The sequence below is a fragment of the Dermochelys coriacea genome, chromosome 18 (genome assembly GCF_009764565.3).
Source record: "Dermochelys coriacea isolate rDerCor1 chromosome 18, rDerCor1.pri.v4, whole genome shotgun sequence".
Classification (NCBI taxonomy): Eukaryota; Metazoa; Chordata; order Testudines; family Dermochelyidae; genus Dermochelys; species Dermochelys coriacea.
This window is the reverse complement of record NC_050085.1, coordinates 7,739,687-7,758,816: the sequence shown is the minus strand read 5'-3', so window position 1 is coordinate 7,758,816 and position 19,130 is coordinate 7,739,687. Positions and strand designations below refer to the sequence as shown.

Here is a 19,130-nt window from a genome sequence, read left to right as displayed (position 1 = left end):
CTCCTCCCCAACCCCAACAATTAAAAAGAAACAAGTCATGATTTTTTCCTTCTTCATTTAAAAAATATTTTCATGGTTCACTGATTAGATGTTGAAACAGCTACTTACATTATTTCTAAAGCCCGTGGTTACATTTCTTTTATATGATGCCATATCTATAAAGGAAGGGTCTTTTGCTTTTAACATTCAGGATGTATTTGAATGTTTGGTATTGATAGGAGATAGAGAGCTGCATGGAAATTAGCCTTCACAACCCCCGGTATGGAAAGACAAGTTAGCAACTATGCTCAGCATATAAAGTGACCCATTCCCTTATCATAATCCATAGAACCACTTCCCTAACATCACCTCCGCTATTCAAGGGAAAGGTAGAACTATCTCCCAGGCTGTAGCTCACTAGATAGTCGAGGAGCCATATACTTATCACAGAGTGCAGCGGGCATAATGGGAACTGAAAATTGCTCTAAAAGTTACCAAGGAATTAACTTCTAAAGGGTGGAACTCCTCCGAGGTGGTGAACGAATAGCACTGACCAAGCGGTTGCCATACAGAATCAAATTCAAACCTGAGCTCGCTCCTGCTACAACTGCCCCTGGCTTTGTTCACAGGAAGTTAGTTAAGGCCCCCAAGTCAGCAAAGCACTTAAACATGGGCTTAATAGGGCTTCCAAGTTAAGCACATGCTTTGCTGAATCAGGGCTTGACAGCATATCTTTAATTGAAGAAGGAAATGGAAGATACAATGAAATGAAGAGCCATACAATAATCATATTGGATAGTGACACAGTCCCTCTTGGGGCCAGCCTGGCTGCTGCGTGCTTCCTGGTGTCAAATCCAAAAAAAGCTTGAAGCATGAAGCACTTTGTATGAGGTGCTCCTCATTCTATAGGACCTGCCCTTGCTCCTGAAGGATCCGAATGTCCCACAGCACTGGGACCCCATCCCTGCAAGCTCATTCGTGCAAGTAGACGCCTTAGGCCTGTGTGAATGAACCCGCAGGAGCCGGGGCCTTGGCCTTGATCCTGCCTTCAGAGGAATAATTCTCAAGTGAGTGAGAATTTAGACTTTGGATAGGAGTGGTGGGGAATGGTGCCCTAGGAGCCACTGAACTTCCCATTCATATATCCTCTCTGTGTGTGGGTCTAGGGGACGAGTCTAACCTAGGTGCTGGAACTAGGGGTGCTGCAGCACCCCCTGGCTTGAAGTGGTTTCCATTATATCCAGGGTTTACAGTTTGGTTCAATGGCTCTCAGAACCTCCACTATAAAAACAGTTCCAGCACCCCTGCAGTCTAATCACCCAAACTGGAGTTGGACCAGGCAATATGTTTAAAGCATTTTAATTTTAAGGGGAATTCTTATTTTTGGAATATTCTTAGGCACAAGCCATTCATGGGATGATCTGCCAACCACTGTGACAATCAATAATCTCACATTTTGAATAGCATCCTTTGTTGGTTTGGGTTATTTTAAAAATCAGACTGATTGAGTTCTATAAATAATAAAAGAGGAACTCTGAAAAGTTACATGTTTTCCACAACATGCTTAATAAAAGTCCCCTAAACTAGGTAAAAAGATATCATTTTGTAGCCAATCCACTGAGTGGAGGGCAAAATAAATAAAATATAAGGGCAACTATAAGGATGAATGGAAGTGTTTAAAGCATACGGCTGGATCATCTGCTGGTTTAAATTGGTGTAGCGCTGATTTACATGAACTGGGCTTCTGTCCCATTGATTTTAATGGAGCTACTTTGATTTGCACCAGCTGGGGACCTGGCACATTGACTTCAATAGGGTACAGCGATTTACAGGAGCAGAGGATTGGGTCCAGAATTTATACTTGGTTGTAAGTTATGGTGCATTTAGGACAGGAGTGGAATGATTAAGCTCAGATGTCTTTATTAGGTGATTTCCTTTCCAAGTTTCATGTCTCCTTGATGTTTAAAATTCTCAGTTGTGAAACAAATGCAGTATTGTAGCCAGTGCTGAGATCTCTGCGCGAGTCCACTGGTGCAAAGAGCCAGAACCTGTGGATTCTTGCTGAGGTGTCAATAAAAGGGGAGGCAGGACTGTTCCCTGCTCCTGTCTGACTCTGCTGAACCCCCTCAATTCAAACTTGAAGGGTGGAACTAGGTGTGGGGGCAGTGCCAGGGAAGATCCTTAGTTTGCTGTACTTGAACCTCCACCAGTTATGGTTCTTCAAGTGCATCGAAGTTGGGCCCTGATTCAGCAAACCACTTAAGCATTTGCTTAACTTTAAGCATGAGCTTCAGTCTCCTTGAAGCCAACGGTGCTTCAGGTTAAGCATATACTTAAGTCCTTTGGTAAATCAGGGCCTTAACTTTGCAAGAAGCAAGAGGGACCCAGAAAAGCAGCATGTAAGGGATAGCTTTCCATGAGCCAGAGATATTCTTCCTTGCAACAACCTCTCCTGTCTCCACTTGCTTCTAGAACGGTGCAGACAACCGATTTTTCAGTTTCCTGGAAGTTCTGAAAAATTGAAAGAAAAAAAAAGTTGGGGGTCAATCCAAAAAGCCCAACATTTCCCCAGTTTTTCAGTGAAACAAAACATACATTTGTTTTGGGTCAGGCAATTGCTTTGTTCAACTCAAAAGGAAACGTTTTGATTACAAGTTTAACATTTTTGAAATTTTTTAAAAATAAAACCAAAAGGAAAATTTGAAACAAAGCAGTTTTGATGAAAACAATCAAAACATTTGCGTTTTAAAAAGTCAAAACAAAACCTCAATTTTTAAGGTTTATTTTGGTCCAATACAATGTGGTGAAAGTGACACGAATTCAGGAAAAGTTTCAATGTTGCCAAATCTGTATTTTTTGCCAAAAAAAAGTTTCAGACAATGAAATTCACCCAGCCCTATTAGCACCTCTACTGGATCCTACCTGCCAAGCCCCTTTCCCTGTAAAGGAGGATTAGTTTTGAAACTCTAGGAGATTCAGCTCTACTCCTGACTCTTTGTGACCGTAGGTGAATTATCTGTAAAATGGGTATAACAGCACTCATTTCTCATGTCAGTTTAAAAGTCTGTACAAGGCTTTGAAATTACTGAGCCATGAGCAATGTTAGGAGTTGTGTCTCGGGCTGGGATGCTGCTGTTGCAGTTTTGCATTGTGAGCAATGTCCCAACCGCCAAAAACAAAGGGCGCCCCTGATGTTCTGAAAATACTAATAACTGGCAGGTGATTGACATGCATGAGCCGGGCTTGTTCAGCACAATCAACGATGTCCAGGAAAGAGCAAAGATAAACAGCAGGAAATAAGACACAAGACTATATAACACAACAATTGCAAATTGTAACCAAAGATGTTGATCCATAAGGGAGAGTTAACCTCTTTGGAAGAGGGACTGCCTCTTAAGTCCCCTATTCTATGAAGATTTATCCATACTTTTGACTTTATGCATAGCAAGCAGTTCCAATGGAAGTAAAGTTAAGTGTGTGCATAAATTATTGCAGGACCAGGGTGTAAGTGTTTCTACAGCTCTCAACTCTATGGGACCCTGACCCAATACTATTAGTAGTAGGCTTTGAGAAGATTTAGTTCACATTTGCTCAAATGAGTTTGTCGCATTGATTCTTTTATCCAAATTGCTTTGTTACATCAATTTATTGTTATGTACACAATTCATTTATGCAAATGCATCCGATGCATTCATTTATGCAAATGCATCCGATGAAGTGAGCTGTAGCTCACGAAAGCTTATGCTCTAATAAATTTGTTAGTCTCTAAGATGCCACAAGTACTCCTTTTCTTTTTGCGAATTCATTTATGCTTATGTTCATCATTCAATAAGTGATGTTTGCTTGTACTGTTATACAGTAACTCTAAAAACAATAAAACATTTATCAAGAAGGAAAAATGTTCTTCTTCCCAGAGATACATTTTGTAGTGGGAGGATAGTTTTATTTTACATTCATTTATTCTGCCCTCCCTGAGGGCCAGCCTTTGACCATCCTGCCTATAGAAATCTCTCTGAAATCTCTGGCTGCGTGAAGACCTTCAGGTGGCTTCTGATCATCTTGTTGAAGAAATGTATCTTCAATTAAATGTGTCTGTGGTCCCAGGTCAGCAAAGCATTTCAACATGTGCTTAAGTCCATCCCTATTCAGCAAGATTCTTAAGTAGGCATTAAAGATAAGCTGGTCAGAAAACTGATTCTGTCCTGCAAACAATTGACTTAAAAAAAGAAGTCCTGAGTTGAGACAAAAAGCCAAAATGCTGAAATCATTCATTTATTTCAGGTCTATCAAAACATTGTTTCAACTTTGACCCATTTTCATTTTAAAATATAAAATAAAGTAAATTTTTGAAACAAAGTAATTTCAAAACAAAAACAATCAAAACTTTTCATTCTGAAAATGTCAACATAGGACATTTGGAAAACAGTTTTTAAAATTTAGTTAAAATTGATTTTTTTTTTTTTTTTTGCAAAAAAAGTAAGGGCTGTTTTTGACAAGATACCCTTTTCCAACAGAAAACTGTTTTGATTAAAGTTTTCCGATAAGCTCTAGTTTACGCACATGCTTAAACACATACGAGAAGACAATGGAACTTAAGCAAATGCCTAAAGTTAAGCATGTGCTTAAGTGCTTTGCTGAATAAGAATGGGCCACTGAATTGAGGCCTAAAGGAATCGCTGTATTCTGGATGCCAGGTGCTTTGGAATTTTATAACGTCTAAGAGGTTTATAACACCAGGAAAATTACCTCCCTTCCTCCTGCTCTGTTGGCAGCTGATGACCAGACACTGATCTGCAGATTTTATTTTCTTATTCGAAGCTGTCCTGCCTTCCCCAGCGCACCAGAGACACTTTCAGTGAAGTCATCATCCACTCAGAAGCTCCTGCTGTTCTGTGAGCCCTCACCTCCACTTCTACACTTTCCTGCAGAACAATGCATGGGTTATTTACTACCTGCAGTCGTATTCCCCAGGCCCACTGTTTTAAAGTTGTGGAGGCCAGAGTGGTGGTGGTGGGGAAATCTTCATTCCAGGCTCTTCCCTGGCTCTCCCAGAAATGTTGACCTTTCTCTTTATCTGCACAAAACTTAGTTGCACAGCTGCCTGTTCTCTGAAATGAAACCGTTCATGTTGCAACAGCAGAAGGTTGCTGCCACCTAAAGGCCAAGGTTAGCAAGTGTTCTTCAGAGGAAGGACTAGCTAGTACTGCTCTGGGGACCGCTTTGAAAGGGCCTGTGTACGCACAGAAGTTGTGTCGGTTTAGTTACACATCACACCTTTAGGTAGGGTGTGGTTACAGAGGGACACTTGGGAAAGTTGAAGGTGACTCAATTAAAACCCACACCTCCTAGCTGACAGTTAGGCCAGCAAAATCTCCAGTGCAGTTACAGCTATGCCAATCGACGAGTGCTTCTGGCAGCATATTAGTGTCCTTTGGGGAGGTGGTGTTACTATACCAGCAAAAAACCCCTCCTTCTGTCACCATATGCTGTGTCTACACTTGTACAGCTGTAGCGTCAAGCCTGTGCCATGTAGATTAGCCCTTAATTGTCTTCCATTACAGACAACTCAGGCCACTTTTGCTCCTGGATGAGAGCATCCCCATGGATGTTTAATGCACTTTAACTTTACATCTTTAGTTGATTTTGCCTTAACTTTCCTGAGTGTCCTCCTGTAGACCTGGCCTCAGATCAGTACAACTTTGTGCGCAGACCAGGGCAAAGAGAGAGATCTCTTCCTGGCAGACCCTAGTTCCAACTGCTTGGCCGTCAAGGTAGTTCATTATATTGAAGGGTTCCAAAGAACAAAATCTGAGACCCACTGCAATAGAAGAAATGAAACAGGGACTAGAAATATTTTAAACTGTTACTTGTAGTTTGATTTGAGTCTTCTCTGTGCCAGATATCTCCATCCCAGACCAACTGCAGTTGTTCCTCCCAGTACTGATCCAGATTTTACTCTCCATGGCAGAGCGGATGTTGTCTAGGCTTGGTTTCCACTGGGGTCTGTCAGTCTAAATTGTCACTTCCATCAGATAACACTATGAACTAGAGTCTAGGGTTAGTTTTGCTCCTGGAAAATCTTTCAGCGTTTATTTCAGATTTACACCAGCATAGCTAAAAGAAAAGGAGTACTTGTGGCACCTTAGAGACTAACAAATTTATTAGAGCATAAGCTTTCGTGAGCTACAGCTCACTTCATCGGATGCATTTCGTGGAAAAAACAGAGGGGAGCATAGCTGAGATCAGAGTCTGGCCTCAAAGCTACAGTCTCCTAAAGTAAAATTATCCTAACACACTTCCAGAAGGTGTGCAGTTAGGTAGAGATTAGAGCTGTTAAATTTTTCACAAGAAATGTCATCCTTTTTTTGTGTCAAATTTCAATTATTTTAACTTGAAAAGCGATGACTTTTTGTTAAAAAAAAAAAATAAAGGAGTACTTGTGGCACCTTAGAGACTAACACATTTATTTGAGCATAAGCCAAATGCATCCGATGAAGTGAGCTGTAGCTCACGAAAGCTTATGCTCAAATAAATTTGGTTAGTCTCTAAGGTGCCACAAATCCTCCTTTTCTTTTTGTGAATACAGACTAACACGGCTGCTACTCTGTTCCCTGAGTTGCTCAGCTTACAATCTAAGGACCCAATCCTGCTAAGTGTTTTGCATAAACACTTATTTGAGCTTATGCTCAAATAAGTGTGTTAGTCTCTAAGGTGTCACAAGTACTCCTTTTCTTTTTAAGAATAGGTTGGTATCGCTTTAAATAGTTTGTGGGCCCTCTAGTGGTGCTCACTGTGTTTTATTTTTCAGGAGCTGCTAACACTATTCAGGGCAGCAGTGTGTGAAGGCCTGGCATAGATACTAAGGTCAGAAGGGACCATTCTGATCATCTAGTCCGACCTCCTGCACAGCGCAGGCCACAGAATCTCACCCACCCACTCCTATGAAAAACTTCACCCATGTCTGAGCTATTGAAGTCCTTAAATCATGGTTCAAAACTTCAAGGAGCAGAGAAGCCTCCCTCCAGTCAACCATGCCCCATGCTACAGAGGAAGGCAAAAAAAAAACCTCCAGGGCCTCTCCAATCTGCCCTGGAGGAAAATTCCTTCCCGACCCCAAATATGGCAATCAGCTAAACCCTGAGCACCTGGGCAAGATTCACCAGCCAGATACCCAGGAAAGAATTTTCTATAGTAAATCAGATCCCATCCATCTAATATCCCATCTCAGGGGATTTGGCCTATTTACCCTGAATATTTAAAGATCAATTACTTACCAAAATCCCATTATCCCATCATACCATCTCCTCCATAAACTTATCGAGTAGAATCTTAAAACCAGATAGATCTTTTGCCCCCACTGCTTCCCTTGGATTTGTGTGTATTCCGTAAACACGGTTCTTTGAGACCAAACTATGCATATGTGGTTTCTTCATATTGTTTTGTTCTGTGAAGAGCAAAAGACAACAACCCTCATTTCACATATATCTCAAGCCATTTTAAAGCTCCCATAAAAAAATATTTTTTTCTCCAGTCAGTATATAACTTGTTCCGCTGAGAGTCATATGATACCGGCCATTATTCCAGTCTAAGAGTTATGATTGTCTTGTGGTGAGTGCAGCTCAAACCCTTTGGAGCTTGGGTTTGGTGTGTGGCTAGAATCCATTGCTTCTCCAAATTATCTGGAATTTGAGTCTGCAAAATTAGATGGGAAATTATGAGATTTCCAGGACTCCTGCTTGTGTGGGATGGAAATACCAGGCAAAGAGCCTTTCTGTTTCCGGCCCAGAATGTAGAAGAGAAGAGGCAACCAGGAGAAAGAAAAAAAAAAAAACCCCAAACAAAACAGGAAAGGAAGTTAACCAAATTTGAAAAATTTCCTTAGAGATTTGGTTTGAGTTTGTGTTGGATAGATCTGGAGGGCTCTTATTTTATTTCAATCTTCTTGTCCACCCCTAATTATAAACTAGTGGAACCATTTATTGTAAATGAAGCATGGTCCTGGGGATCCAGGAAGGCACCCACCACTCTGATCACCCTCCTTTGCACAACTCTTCCCCTCACCTGTGCCTGTCTTCTCTACTCAAGGGCCCAGCCAATGCCACCCAGTGAGGCTTTTTCTATTGATTTTGAAGGGTGTTGGATCTGGACTTTATGTTGTAGCTTTTCAGGGGAGAGACTGGGCCAATTTTCAGAAGTGCCTAAGTGACTTAGGAGCCTTGACTTTCATTGGGAACCAGGGCTTGTCTACACAGGAACATTCAGGAAAGTTAATCTGTGTGTGAATTTAAAGTGGATTTGTTAAACTGTAAATAACCTTTTAACTGATCTACTTTGAAAGTTAATGCAGATTAACTTTCCTGAGTGTTCCCATGTAGACACACATTTAGGTTCCTAATCACCTAAGTACTTTTGAAAAATCTCACCCACTGATTCTGATTATCGGTTTGTATAGCACTTACCACAATGCGACCCTGGCCTTGACTGGGTCCTTTAGGTGCTATGTAATATAATGACAAAGGGACTGACTGATCTCCTATTAGTTTGATTTCCAGAGGTAACTCCATTGATTTCAGTGGAGCCACTACTGATTTACACCACTGTAAGCGACAGCACAACCAGCCCCATGGACAATACTGTCAAACTGCTTTCTCTTTTCAGGGAGAAGCAGAAGAGGAGATAGTGGTGGGGGAATAGCCTTTATTGTAAAACAATCACTAGCTGCAAAATCCTGACTGGAATATGGCTGTGATCTGGGAACCTCCTGATGTTCAAGGGTGGTTGATCTAGGGTTTTGGCTCAGGACCAGTTCTCTTCTAAGTCCCTGATTCACCAAAGCACGTACTTAAGGCCCATTGTTGTCATACGTTAAGCATGTGCTTAACTACTTTGCTGAACTGGACCCTAAATCTAGAAATGGGGATTGAATATTTTGTCATGAGGTTTCTTGATTTTATGTGGTGGGGGCAGGGGGTAGATTTGTTCTACTAAACCAACTAGACTCCTCAGAAAAGAGAAGAGCAGGGGGTGGGCTGCGGCCTCCAGAATTCTGGCATCCCACCCATCTCAGACACCTCTTCGTGCGCACCCCACGAGCCGCCCTAGACCTGGCCACGGTGCTGGAGTCCTTTCTTCTTCTGTAGCATGTGCTAACTGCCAGGGCAGTCACGCTTTCCCCCGGGTTGTCTTGTAAATCAGGCGCTGATTGCACAGCGAGTTCTGAAGGAAACAGATGAGCCTCAAGCTTGGCTCACATGTCATGGGAAGTCACTCATTTCCTGCCCTGGGCTCTCTGGGGAGAGAGACTTCTCTTTCACAAGACTCTTAATTAGCCAGAAAGTTGGGTCATAACCACTGCTGTGTCTCCCCTTGTCATGGTTAGACTCTAGGGGGTGTGAAAAATTGAAACAGTACAATGAGCGTTTAGAGAAACTCATGTTAATTTTAGAGAATGAAAGGAGGAATTTTTTCCCCCTGTTGATAATGATTTTCAAACCATGAATACCCCCAGGAAAGGAAGAGAAAGGGTCTCTCTCTAAACAGCTTTAAAAAACATATCCCTCCTAAGCACCTGTGGCTTAGGAGGTGGTGCCAGGCTGCATTAGATTCTTGTGGAATAAAGACTCCAGCCCAGCTACTGGAACTAAAGTTCATGGCTGTCTGTCATGTGTTTCCACAGAGCTCAGAGTTTGCATGACTCTTCCTCCTTACGCACACGTGACAGGCATGCCCCACAAGCTCTAGAATTTGGGTTCGGTGGGCAGGAGAATCAAATGGAGGCAGAAAGAGACCACCTACCTTGGAAGCTGTAGTTCATCTGGCCTGGTGTGAAAAAGCCACCCAGGCTGAGAAAGGGATAAGGAATCTGCAGACATACTTGTTAACTGGGAAGGAGCTCGTCAGGTGCTTTATAGAGTGGACATGCTGCCAGAGCGCACTGCAGGGAACTGTAGCAAGGGGACTTTGAAGTAGCCAGGGCTCCAGTAGTTTCTGTTTGTGGCCAAAACATATTGACAAGCTCAAACAAGAAACGCATCTTGAAGGGCCTTAAATACACTGGGCCTGATCCTCAGGGGGTATAAACTGGCATTGCTCCATTGAAGCTAAATGGCTTTATACCAGCAGAGGACTTGGCCAACTGACTGTTTAAATCCCATCCAAGTTGCCTGGGAGGTAGGTATTACCCTTATTTTAAAGATAGAGGGCTTGATATGGGCCCCACTCAGACCTACTGGAGAAGGGGCAGCAGGGAGCCAGCTGTGGCTGTTAGAGCCTCAGCCACTCAGCCTGGGCATATATTAAAGATGTGTAGCAGCCGCTTTAATTTATACCAGTGGAAAGTGAGGCATACCCAGCCCATGCCAGGCCCCCAGGATGACTCTCGCATTCCCCTCTCTCCTTACTCAGAGGCAACAGACCTGTTGCTAGCAGAAAGCTGGTGGCGGAGAGTTCTGCTCAGGGGAAATTCTCTGCCAGCCACTTTAAGGCCTCATTAAAGCCATTTACGAGATGCAAAGTAAGTACAGCAGACCAGAGAATCCAGTCCAGAGAATCACTGAGATAGACAGGAGTGGACTAGTGTCTCAGAGGGCCTGGATCAACCCAACATTTGGTGACCCTTCCTCCCTTTCAAACCTACCACCAGGGCCCCCTGCAGACTCTGTGATCTTCCTTTTCAAACTTTGCTCAAAAACAATTTCTTGGAACTTCTCAGTACTTGCTCCATGGTCAAAATGGGAGGAAGCTCGAGAGTTGCTTATAAAGACCCTGATCCTGCAAAGGGGATGTAGTAGGACCACTCCCTCCAGAGCACATGGCAAGGGATGGCCAAGCAGGTAGCTCACCCTCCATTCCCTCCTGGGTCTCTCAATAACTTTCCATAGTCCTAGGTATTTAACCCTAGATTCCCTTTCTGGGGAATAATTCATTGAGTCTTTGCACAGTTTCCAGGGGCCCTGCAGGCCCAAACCCTTCCCTTTTGGCTAAGGGATCACATAGCCAACTTCCAAGGCTCATATGGGGCAGTGCTTCTCCTTGGTCCCTCTGAACTGCCCTCCACCAGTTCCACCCAGGTTGGCAACAAAGTCTTTCAGGAAAGAAAACTCAAACCAAAACCTTCATAACAACACTGGGAGCAGTCTTCCAGCCTTGGACACCAGATCACACCACCTCAGTCCCTTCTCCCCTGGGCTGTCTCCTGCAGGGGCCTTCCTGCTTTCAGCTCCTCTAGGCCAGCTCACTCCCTCATTGCAGGTCTCTCCCTTATCTACCCCAGAGGCCTGATTGGGTCACAGGATCCTCCTCTCACTTGACCTGCTTTATTTTCCCCACCTGGGGAGGTGAGCTCACTGTGTCACAGGTGGGACTCCCCTTAAAGGACCTGTCTCCCTGTGACAGGGTCCCACATGACCTCTTAAACCCACATGGAGTTTCCCCTTTGGCTTTTCTGGGCCTACACAAAGCTATAAGTGTTCACTCACCTGCACTGATACGCGCAGACCTGGTGCTATAGTTCTGATATTAGTTCAATGGCCACTGTTAAACAGTTCATAAAAGTTATATATGTCACCCCCACTACACTAATAGGTGTTATGCACATGGTATTGGTATAATATATACATGTGTGTGTTGGCTAATCATGCTAAATTGTACCATGCTTATTCTTGCTCTCTTATGCTACAACACATATCCCATGATGCCCTGGGAGAAATATAGCTCAGCATTAGACAGAGGCAAATACAGAAACGGTCAAAAGCTAGATGGTTGAGTGTCATGAAACTAAGGCACAAGGCAATAATGTAAGATGCTATGTATTAGGGACTATATTCACACCCCGTGTCATGTGGAATTTCCAACATTCAAAACAAAAGATGGGGAGGGCACAGGGGAGTACCAAAGAAAAACCTGGCACAAGCTGGTGAGTTAAACTTAAACTTTAAGTGACTTGAACAGCGTTGTGTAACTTGTAATCAGCCATGCTGTGATGGCTAGTTTGAGGGGGCATTTGGGAAGCACATCTTCTGTGTAAGGTGAACTGAACGCACTCTGAGCATTCACTTCCTGGGAAGGACTAACTCTTTCTTTCTTGTACCATATTGCTTTGTCTTTAGACAATAAATTTGTCTGAGCTTAGTTATTTGATCTCTTGAACATTCTTAATACTGAACTGCAAGTACAGTCAATTAGTTGGCTATAGTTTTAGTCAATATCATCCTGGCCTTAGAGGCCATTGTGGGCAGCTCTGGCTGAGAAGGGAAATTGTGTTCGTGGTTAGAACAAGGAATGGGCATCAGGACTCCTAGGTTATATTCCCAGCTTTCCCATTGATTTGCTGTGTCACATCCTTTGTTTGTGATGTGCCTATCACACAAAATGTGGGCATGTTCTGGGGTGCAGCCTAAAAGCAGCTAAACTGATTGTCAAGTCACTGTGGTCCTCTGTTCCTCAGTTTCCCCAGCTGTGGGAAGGAGGTGACAATTCTAACTTCCGTCTCGGGCTGGTTGGGAAGCTGACTTAGTTTAGTTAATTAATTCATGTCACATAAAAGTGTTTTGAGATCTGTGGTGCCATGCAAGGGCTAAGATGTTCTGCAAAGACTACACGAGTGCTAAGGACTAAGGCCCAGACCCTCAGAGGTATCTAGGTACCTAACTCCCATTGATTTCAAGGACATCTAGGTGCTTAAATACTTTTGAGGATCCAGGCCTGAGTGACTGGTGCAGACGTGCGCTTTGGAACCCAGGATGTATCCACGTACTCAAGTGCATGTCTCTATCGCTACATCTTCCTCCTCCAATCACTACTCTGTGCTTCAGTCTATTGTCTCTCCGTGATGCTACACAAGTTCGTACCAGGCCTGCATCTTCCCCCCCTTGCCTGCAGATTGCCTCACCCCAGCTCTTCAGCTGTAGCTTCCACCTCCTGCCCCGCTGGATTTCAGTGAGACTGATCAATGGCTTTGCCATGTCCCTTGTGCCTTACCTGGACATTCCTGCCACATTCACGACAATCTCCTGGGCTCCTCTAGGTCTGCAGTGACCTCCAGTGGCAAAAAGTGGCCAAAGGAAAAGTAGCTCAGCTGTTAACTGGTGGGACTGACAGGAATCATCATCATAATCTGACAATTTATGCAGCACCTGACAGGAAGGAGAAGAACTGACCCTCAGGGCACTTTTTCAGATTGCAGGACACAAGACATAGCGAGGACCATTTTGCCCACCACTGACAATAAGGGAAGAAGGACCAGTTCGGGTCAAATAAGGTTATTCCACTTAGGGGCATAGCCAGGGGTGGACCTGGGTGGGACACGGTCCCTCACTTAGCAGCCAGGCCCACCCAAATCTGAGCAGGGCAATAGTGCTGCCACAGTGGCACAGAGAATCACTTGGGCACCTGAAATCCAGGAGAGAGCTCTGCGCCCGCCCTTCAGAGAGCTAAGCTCCGGCAGCTCTGCCTTGCCATTTTCTGAGCCGCCCCATGCACGTGCCCAGCTCAGCAGGCGAAGCCCTGTGTCTGGGGCACCAGGGCTAGGAAGAGGGTGTGGTATAGGGGGAGACGCTGAGCTAGCAGCTGCTCGGGGGCTGCTTGTTGGCCAGCGGCGCTCTCTGCACAGCTCATCCCTTGCACGGCCAGAGGCAGCGGCAAGGCCAGTCTCTCTGCAGCGCTCCCAGGAGAGAATGCACTTTGCTGGGCAATTCAGTACAGAGTCCGGGTCAAGTTGCATGCACAGGCAAGCCCCATTCGTGCCCCTGCAGTGCAGCTGGGGCTGAGCCCACACAGGGGCCACATGGCCCGCAGGAGACATGAGCTCCCAGCTGAAGGGCAGCAGCCCATACCCTGCAATGAGGCAACGGTTCCCTCTCTTCTCCCGCTCCAGAGTCAGGGTGCCGCTGAGGGGATCAGCACTCTCTGCCCCAGCCAGGCTGCACAGCCAGCTGATGTGGCCACTGGATAGTATAGGCTGGTATTGCCCGTCCACCCGATAGTCAAGGCCCACCCGAATTTCCACTCCTAGCTATGCCACTGCATCCACTTCTCTTCTTTATTTCCACAACTCCCTGTACTCTTCTGAGTTAGTTTCTGCACCTGATCCAATCTGGAAATGCAGACTTGATCAACTCAGATAAGATTTGGCTAAACACCCAGAGTTCTGATTATAATCTAATCTAATCTATCTAATTGCTTATGCTTACATCCCATTGAAGTCAATGGGACTGAAGCAGGTGCTTACAGTTCAGCTGTCTGGAATCAGGGCCTAGTTACTCCGAATTTTCACTGGTGCAAGTGAGATCAGAATCTGGGGCCCTTTTTTGCAGAACTCCACCTGTAATACAACCCGCTAGATGCAAGGGGCAGCCACAAGTGTGATCATTTGTCAGAGCCTTGCCACGCAGCTCCAATGTGTTCCGGAGAGAAAGAGGCGAGGCACTTGTCCCGCAGGATTTATTCGACTCCCGCAGCAGGAGCCCCAAACTGAACCAATGAGAGAAGCCTCTCCCTTGGGGTGGTGCAAGTGTCGAGAAAGGGGCAGAGGGGAGAGGCAGGGAAAATGTATCAAAGGGGGAAGCAGCGGTTGAGCAGACGTGTGAGAAGAGGCAGGCGGAGAAGCGCGTCTAATTGTATTTCTGAGAGCCTTCCCGACGGCATGACATCATCGACCAGACGCACTGACAAGTAAGTCTCTGGAGCCGGAGCCCCCACTCCCCTGCAGATTTATAAGGAAGCCAGGGCACTTCTGTCCATGCTGAAACCGTAGCCCCGTCTGCCTTTACATGAAAGCGTGACCGGAGTGCTAAAAGGAAACGGCTCCAGAAGGTAGCTCTGGTTTTATGGAGGATGAAGCAGGGGGTTTACTTTACACAAACTGTGGATCCGGGGGGAAGGAGCCGTGAAATGCCAGCTTGACATCTCGTGGGGATCGGGCCCAGCACCTGTTATCAGCTCTGCCTGTGGCATTAGCCATCAGGGGAGCGTGGAGGGGAGCGGGGAACCCCGGCTGAGGAGCAGACGTGGCAGGGAAGAATTCCAGAGCACTGCCACTCTGCCAGGCCCAACTCCCTCAGCGCAGACCTCTCACTCCATCTCAGGGCCTGAGCCAGAGCACACCCAGCTCCCACCACGGTGTTTGGCAGGAGCCGCGTTTGCCCAGCCCCCCCACGGGCTCGCGCCCTGGTTTGTGCTGATTTATAGGAACACTGCCTGATCCGGCTCCTCTGCTGGCATAAATCAGCCGAGTTCCTTTGAAGTTAGCGGAGCTTCACTTGGTCACTACAGAGGAGGATCTGCCCCAAATATTTCTGGGGACCCCTGATTTATTTTGCTTTTGAGCCCACCCTTTTGGGAAGCAGCAGGGCCGACGATGGGAGTCGGCACACCAGGGTCGAACCCCTGGGTGTGATGTCTGATCTTGCTGGGTGCCCTTCTCTCCCATTGAGACATTCTCCTGCAAAGTGCTGGTCACCCCCGATGAGGTGCTGAGCACCTTCAACTCCCAGTGGAGCACCTGGGAGTATCTGGCCCTTAATGTGTGACCTCAGGCGCATCTCATGGGGTGTATCTACACTGCAACTGGGGTGCTACAAATTTGGATCCTGCTTTACATTAAGGTTCTATTTATAAATGATTGACATAGACTACGCACACCTTCCAGCCAGAGAGCCCTAGTATCGGAGAATCGCATGATTTTTAATGTCTTTATTCTCACAACACTCCTGCAAGGCAGGGAAATACTATTAGCCCCATTTTGTAGATGGACAACTAAGGCACAGAGAAACTCAGCATCTTGCCCAAGATCACACAGGAAGCCTGTGGCAGAGCAGGGACTTGAACCTGGCTCTTCCAAGTCACAGGCTACTGACCTAACCACTGAATAAACCTTCTTGGGAGTAGTACCTGTTATACAGATGGTTACAAATACATTGGCAGAAGATGTTATGGATGGTTATAAAAAACCTATTGACCTGTTGGAATCTATCTATGGATTAATACTTTATTAAAGCATTTATTAATCATATATTAACCTGCTATAAAATAGTTATGAATGGAACCATAGTATAAAGTGTGACCAACATTTGCATCACGTTATCCCGTGATCTCCTCCTTTTAAAATACAGACCTTAGCAGATGTATTTCCAGAACTTATGCCCTCGTTTCATTAAATTGCTTTAATAATGTGCAACAGGTTTGTTTGTTTAACAGCAATTAAAACAAGAAAGGGAAAGTGTATGCACCTGGTTCCTACTCCATTACAATAATAAAGGCAGGAAAGTCCAGCAACCTGTTTTTTTGTTCCAAATTAATGCAACTATTTATTTAACATAGTGTTTCAGGGGGAATACAAATGGATGTGGTACTTCCTCAAAATGTCGGGCTTTTGCCAAACAGCTGAAGTGCAATGAGTCAGGTACATTGAGGATGCTTTATTGCCTTTTTCAGTTATTAATCTAGATGTTGACACCTGGGCATGAAGCCATTAGCCTGTAGGAAATTCCAGCTCATACAGCATGCTGTGGTTCATTTCCTCAGCAACGTGGGCTTCCATGAGCACATCAGACCTATCCTCCACTCTATACACGGGCTTCCCAAAGAATAGAGAGGCAAGTTCAAGGTCTTAGACCTTCATGATGGTCGAGGGCCTGGGTCCAGGATATCTAAGAGATCACCTGAAGCTCGAGGATGAGGACTCCGGTTGACAGCTCCACTTCTCTGGCACAATGGAACTTTCTACCTTAAGGGTGAAGCTTGTCTGTGTGGGAGACAGAGCTTTCTTGGGGTCCAGACCAAGACTGTGGAGTGAATTCCCACAGGAACAAAGGACCCTCCCAAACTGCATCATCTTCTGCTCCAAATGCAAGGTGCATTTCTTTGACCTTGCCTTCTCTGACATAAATGCAGAGCAGTATGAACTTTAAAAATCCCCAAACAAAACACTTTACTGCACACACAACTCTCCACCAGTGGGGAGGAGGAGAGAGAGAACAAACCATATGTGACACATTAGTCATGTTGCTCAATGCGCTACTGGAGGGTACTCAGATACTACAGTGATGAGGGTTGTATAGGAATCCATATAGAATAGAATAGACTAGCTCAGTAATAAAGATGAGCAGGAAATAGTTGTCTCATCTCATGAGAGTGTCTATGATTTTGAAAAAACTTCTGTTCCAAACTGGGACAAAAATTGCAATCTCAAATTTTTGTGACCTGCTAATCTGAAAGAAGATTCAGATTGGGTCCATTTAAATGTTTAATCTTGATCATTTTAAAGTGTCTGGTTTTGATTTTGAGCTTTTAAAATGTTTTGTTACTTTATTTTTAGTATATAAATTAACTACAGTTTCAAAATGGAAAGTTCTTTTGAACTGAAAAACGATCCTTTTCATTCAGAAAATGTCCAATGGCACCTTTTGACAATTCGGAGACTTTTTTTTTTTTTTCCAAAATGATTTTGTAAATTAGGAGATTTGTCAAAACTGACCCTTTCCTGTGAACTGGCCTGGTTTTGATGAATTGGCGTCTTCCAACAAAAAATGTTTCACTGGCAAATTCCCAACCAGCTCTTCTCGTCACTCTTCAATAAACCCCATTTGACCTAGCCCGGACCATATTCAGTTCCTATGGTTGAATAAATACCTTACTTAGGTGATAAGGTCTTTAAAGCAACGACTATCTTTTTGTTCTGAGTTTGTAAAGCCCCTAACATATTGGGGTTCTGGGCCATGACAAGGACTCCTAGGCGGTACCACTAATTAATTAATTATGTTCACACTGAGATCAATGGAATATTTGCCATTAGCTTCAACTGGAGCAGGAGAGGGCCTTAAACTTTAATTTAGGTCCCAATCCTGCCAACTGCTCTGTTCAAGAGGACCCCTGAGCCTACACAGAGTCTCACTGAAGTCATGGGGGCATGTGCCCTTGTGGACCAGCTGGGAGGACTGTGGCTATAATTTCTTAACTAGACCCTTTCATCTTATGAATGTGATAGTTCAAGCATCTGCTGTGATGAAAAAAACATTATTACTATTTTCATCACAGTAGCACCTAAAGGTCCCAGCCAAGACCATGGCCCCATTGTGCTAGGCATCGGGTGCTGGAACAGGAGGGGCTGTGGCCCCTCACTTTTAAAAGTGGGAGGGCTAAGTCTTTACACTTTTTACTATCCGTAAGGGCAAAGGGAGGAAGCAGGGGATGGAGTCTTGGGGGGAAGAAGTGGTGTGGGGGCAGGGCCTTGGGGAAGGGGCGGTGCGGGGGCCACGGTTCAGGTTCCGGTGTCCCCCATGTTTTTAGGGAACTTCCACTGCTCCTGTGCTAGGCATTGTACACATAGTGAGAGAAAGGTTAGAAGGGGAAACTGAGGCATAGACAAGGGAAATGACTTACCTAGGTCACACAGCAGTTTAGTCCTGTTGGGATCCAGGAACTAAGCACAGGACTCCTGCATTGTACTCCAGTGTTCTTTCCACCAGACCTCCCCACCACTCTAAAGAGCAGCTATTTTACATCTAGTTGAATTATCCCTTTTTAAAAATCTTTACCCAAATTAACTTGGCCACCTACTCTTGTAGCCTATAGGCTTATAGCCTTCATCTGATACTTGCATTTGTGATTCCTATAGGAAATTTGCAGGTAAGAACCTATGTAAGTATAAGTGAAAATAGGCACAGAGGTTTCAGGCATGCAGTTATCACATACAGGGGAGTATACAGGTACTCGGTGCTATATAGTCTGTATAAGATTGTGCACAGGCACATGGTGCCCTATACGGGAACGTAAGTGCAAAACGTTATGTACCGATAAGTTGCCAATCAGATCCTTGTAGAATAGTGTACTTTGGCATGATGGGGTATATAAACCCCACACTAGCAAACCAGTGCTTTATCTGTGCCAGGGCTGAGCCCCAGAAGCTCTAGGCTTGGCAGTCCATAGCCCTGCCACCTCTGGGCCTGACAGTCCATAGCCCCAGCACCTCTGGGCTTGCTGGGTCAGTTATGAATGTAAAAAAATTGCTTGAGCCCTGGCATTACAAATTCAGCACTGTAGGAAATAATGTGTAATAGGAGCCTGTGGCCTAAGATCCCTGTAAGCTGTATGGCTTGCACAGCAGGCTATAAAGGGCCACGCAGCCACAGGGCCTTGAGAGGAGAGAGGTAGGG

At 44.9% G+C, this 19,130-nt stretch overlaps 1 long non-coding RNA gene across 1 annotated transcript; it reads right to left on the bottom strand.

The window, feature by feature from the left end:
• Positions 1 to 1,849: 1,849 nt before the first annotated feature.
• LOC122457066 lies at positions 1,850 to 18,458 on the bottom strand. Its single transcript, XR_006276362.1, has 3 exons — positions 18,358 to 18,458; positions 12,958 to 13,112; positions 1,850 to 2,490 (listed from the first exon to the last, which is right to left on the bottom strand). It is a non-coding gene; the product is annotated as an uncharacterized LOC122457066 (long non-coding RNA).
• Positions 18,459 to 19,130: the final 672 nt, after the last annotated feature.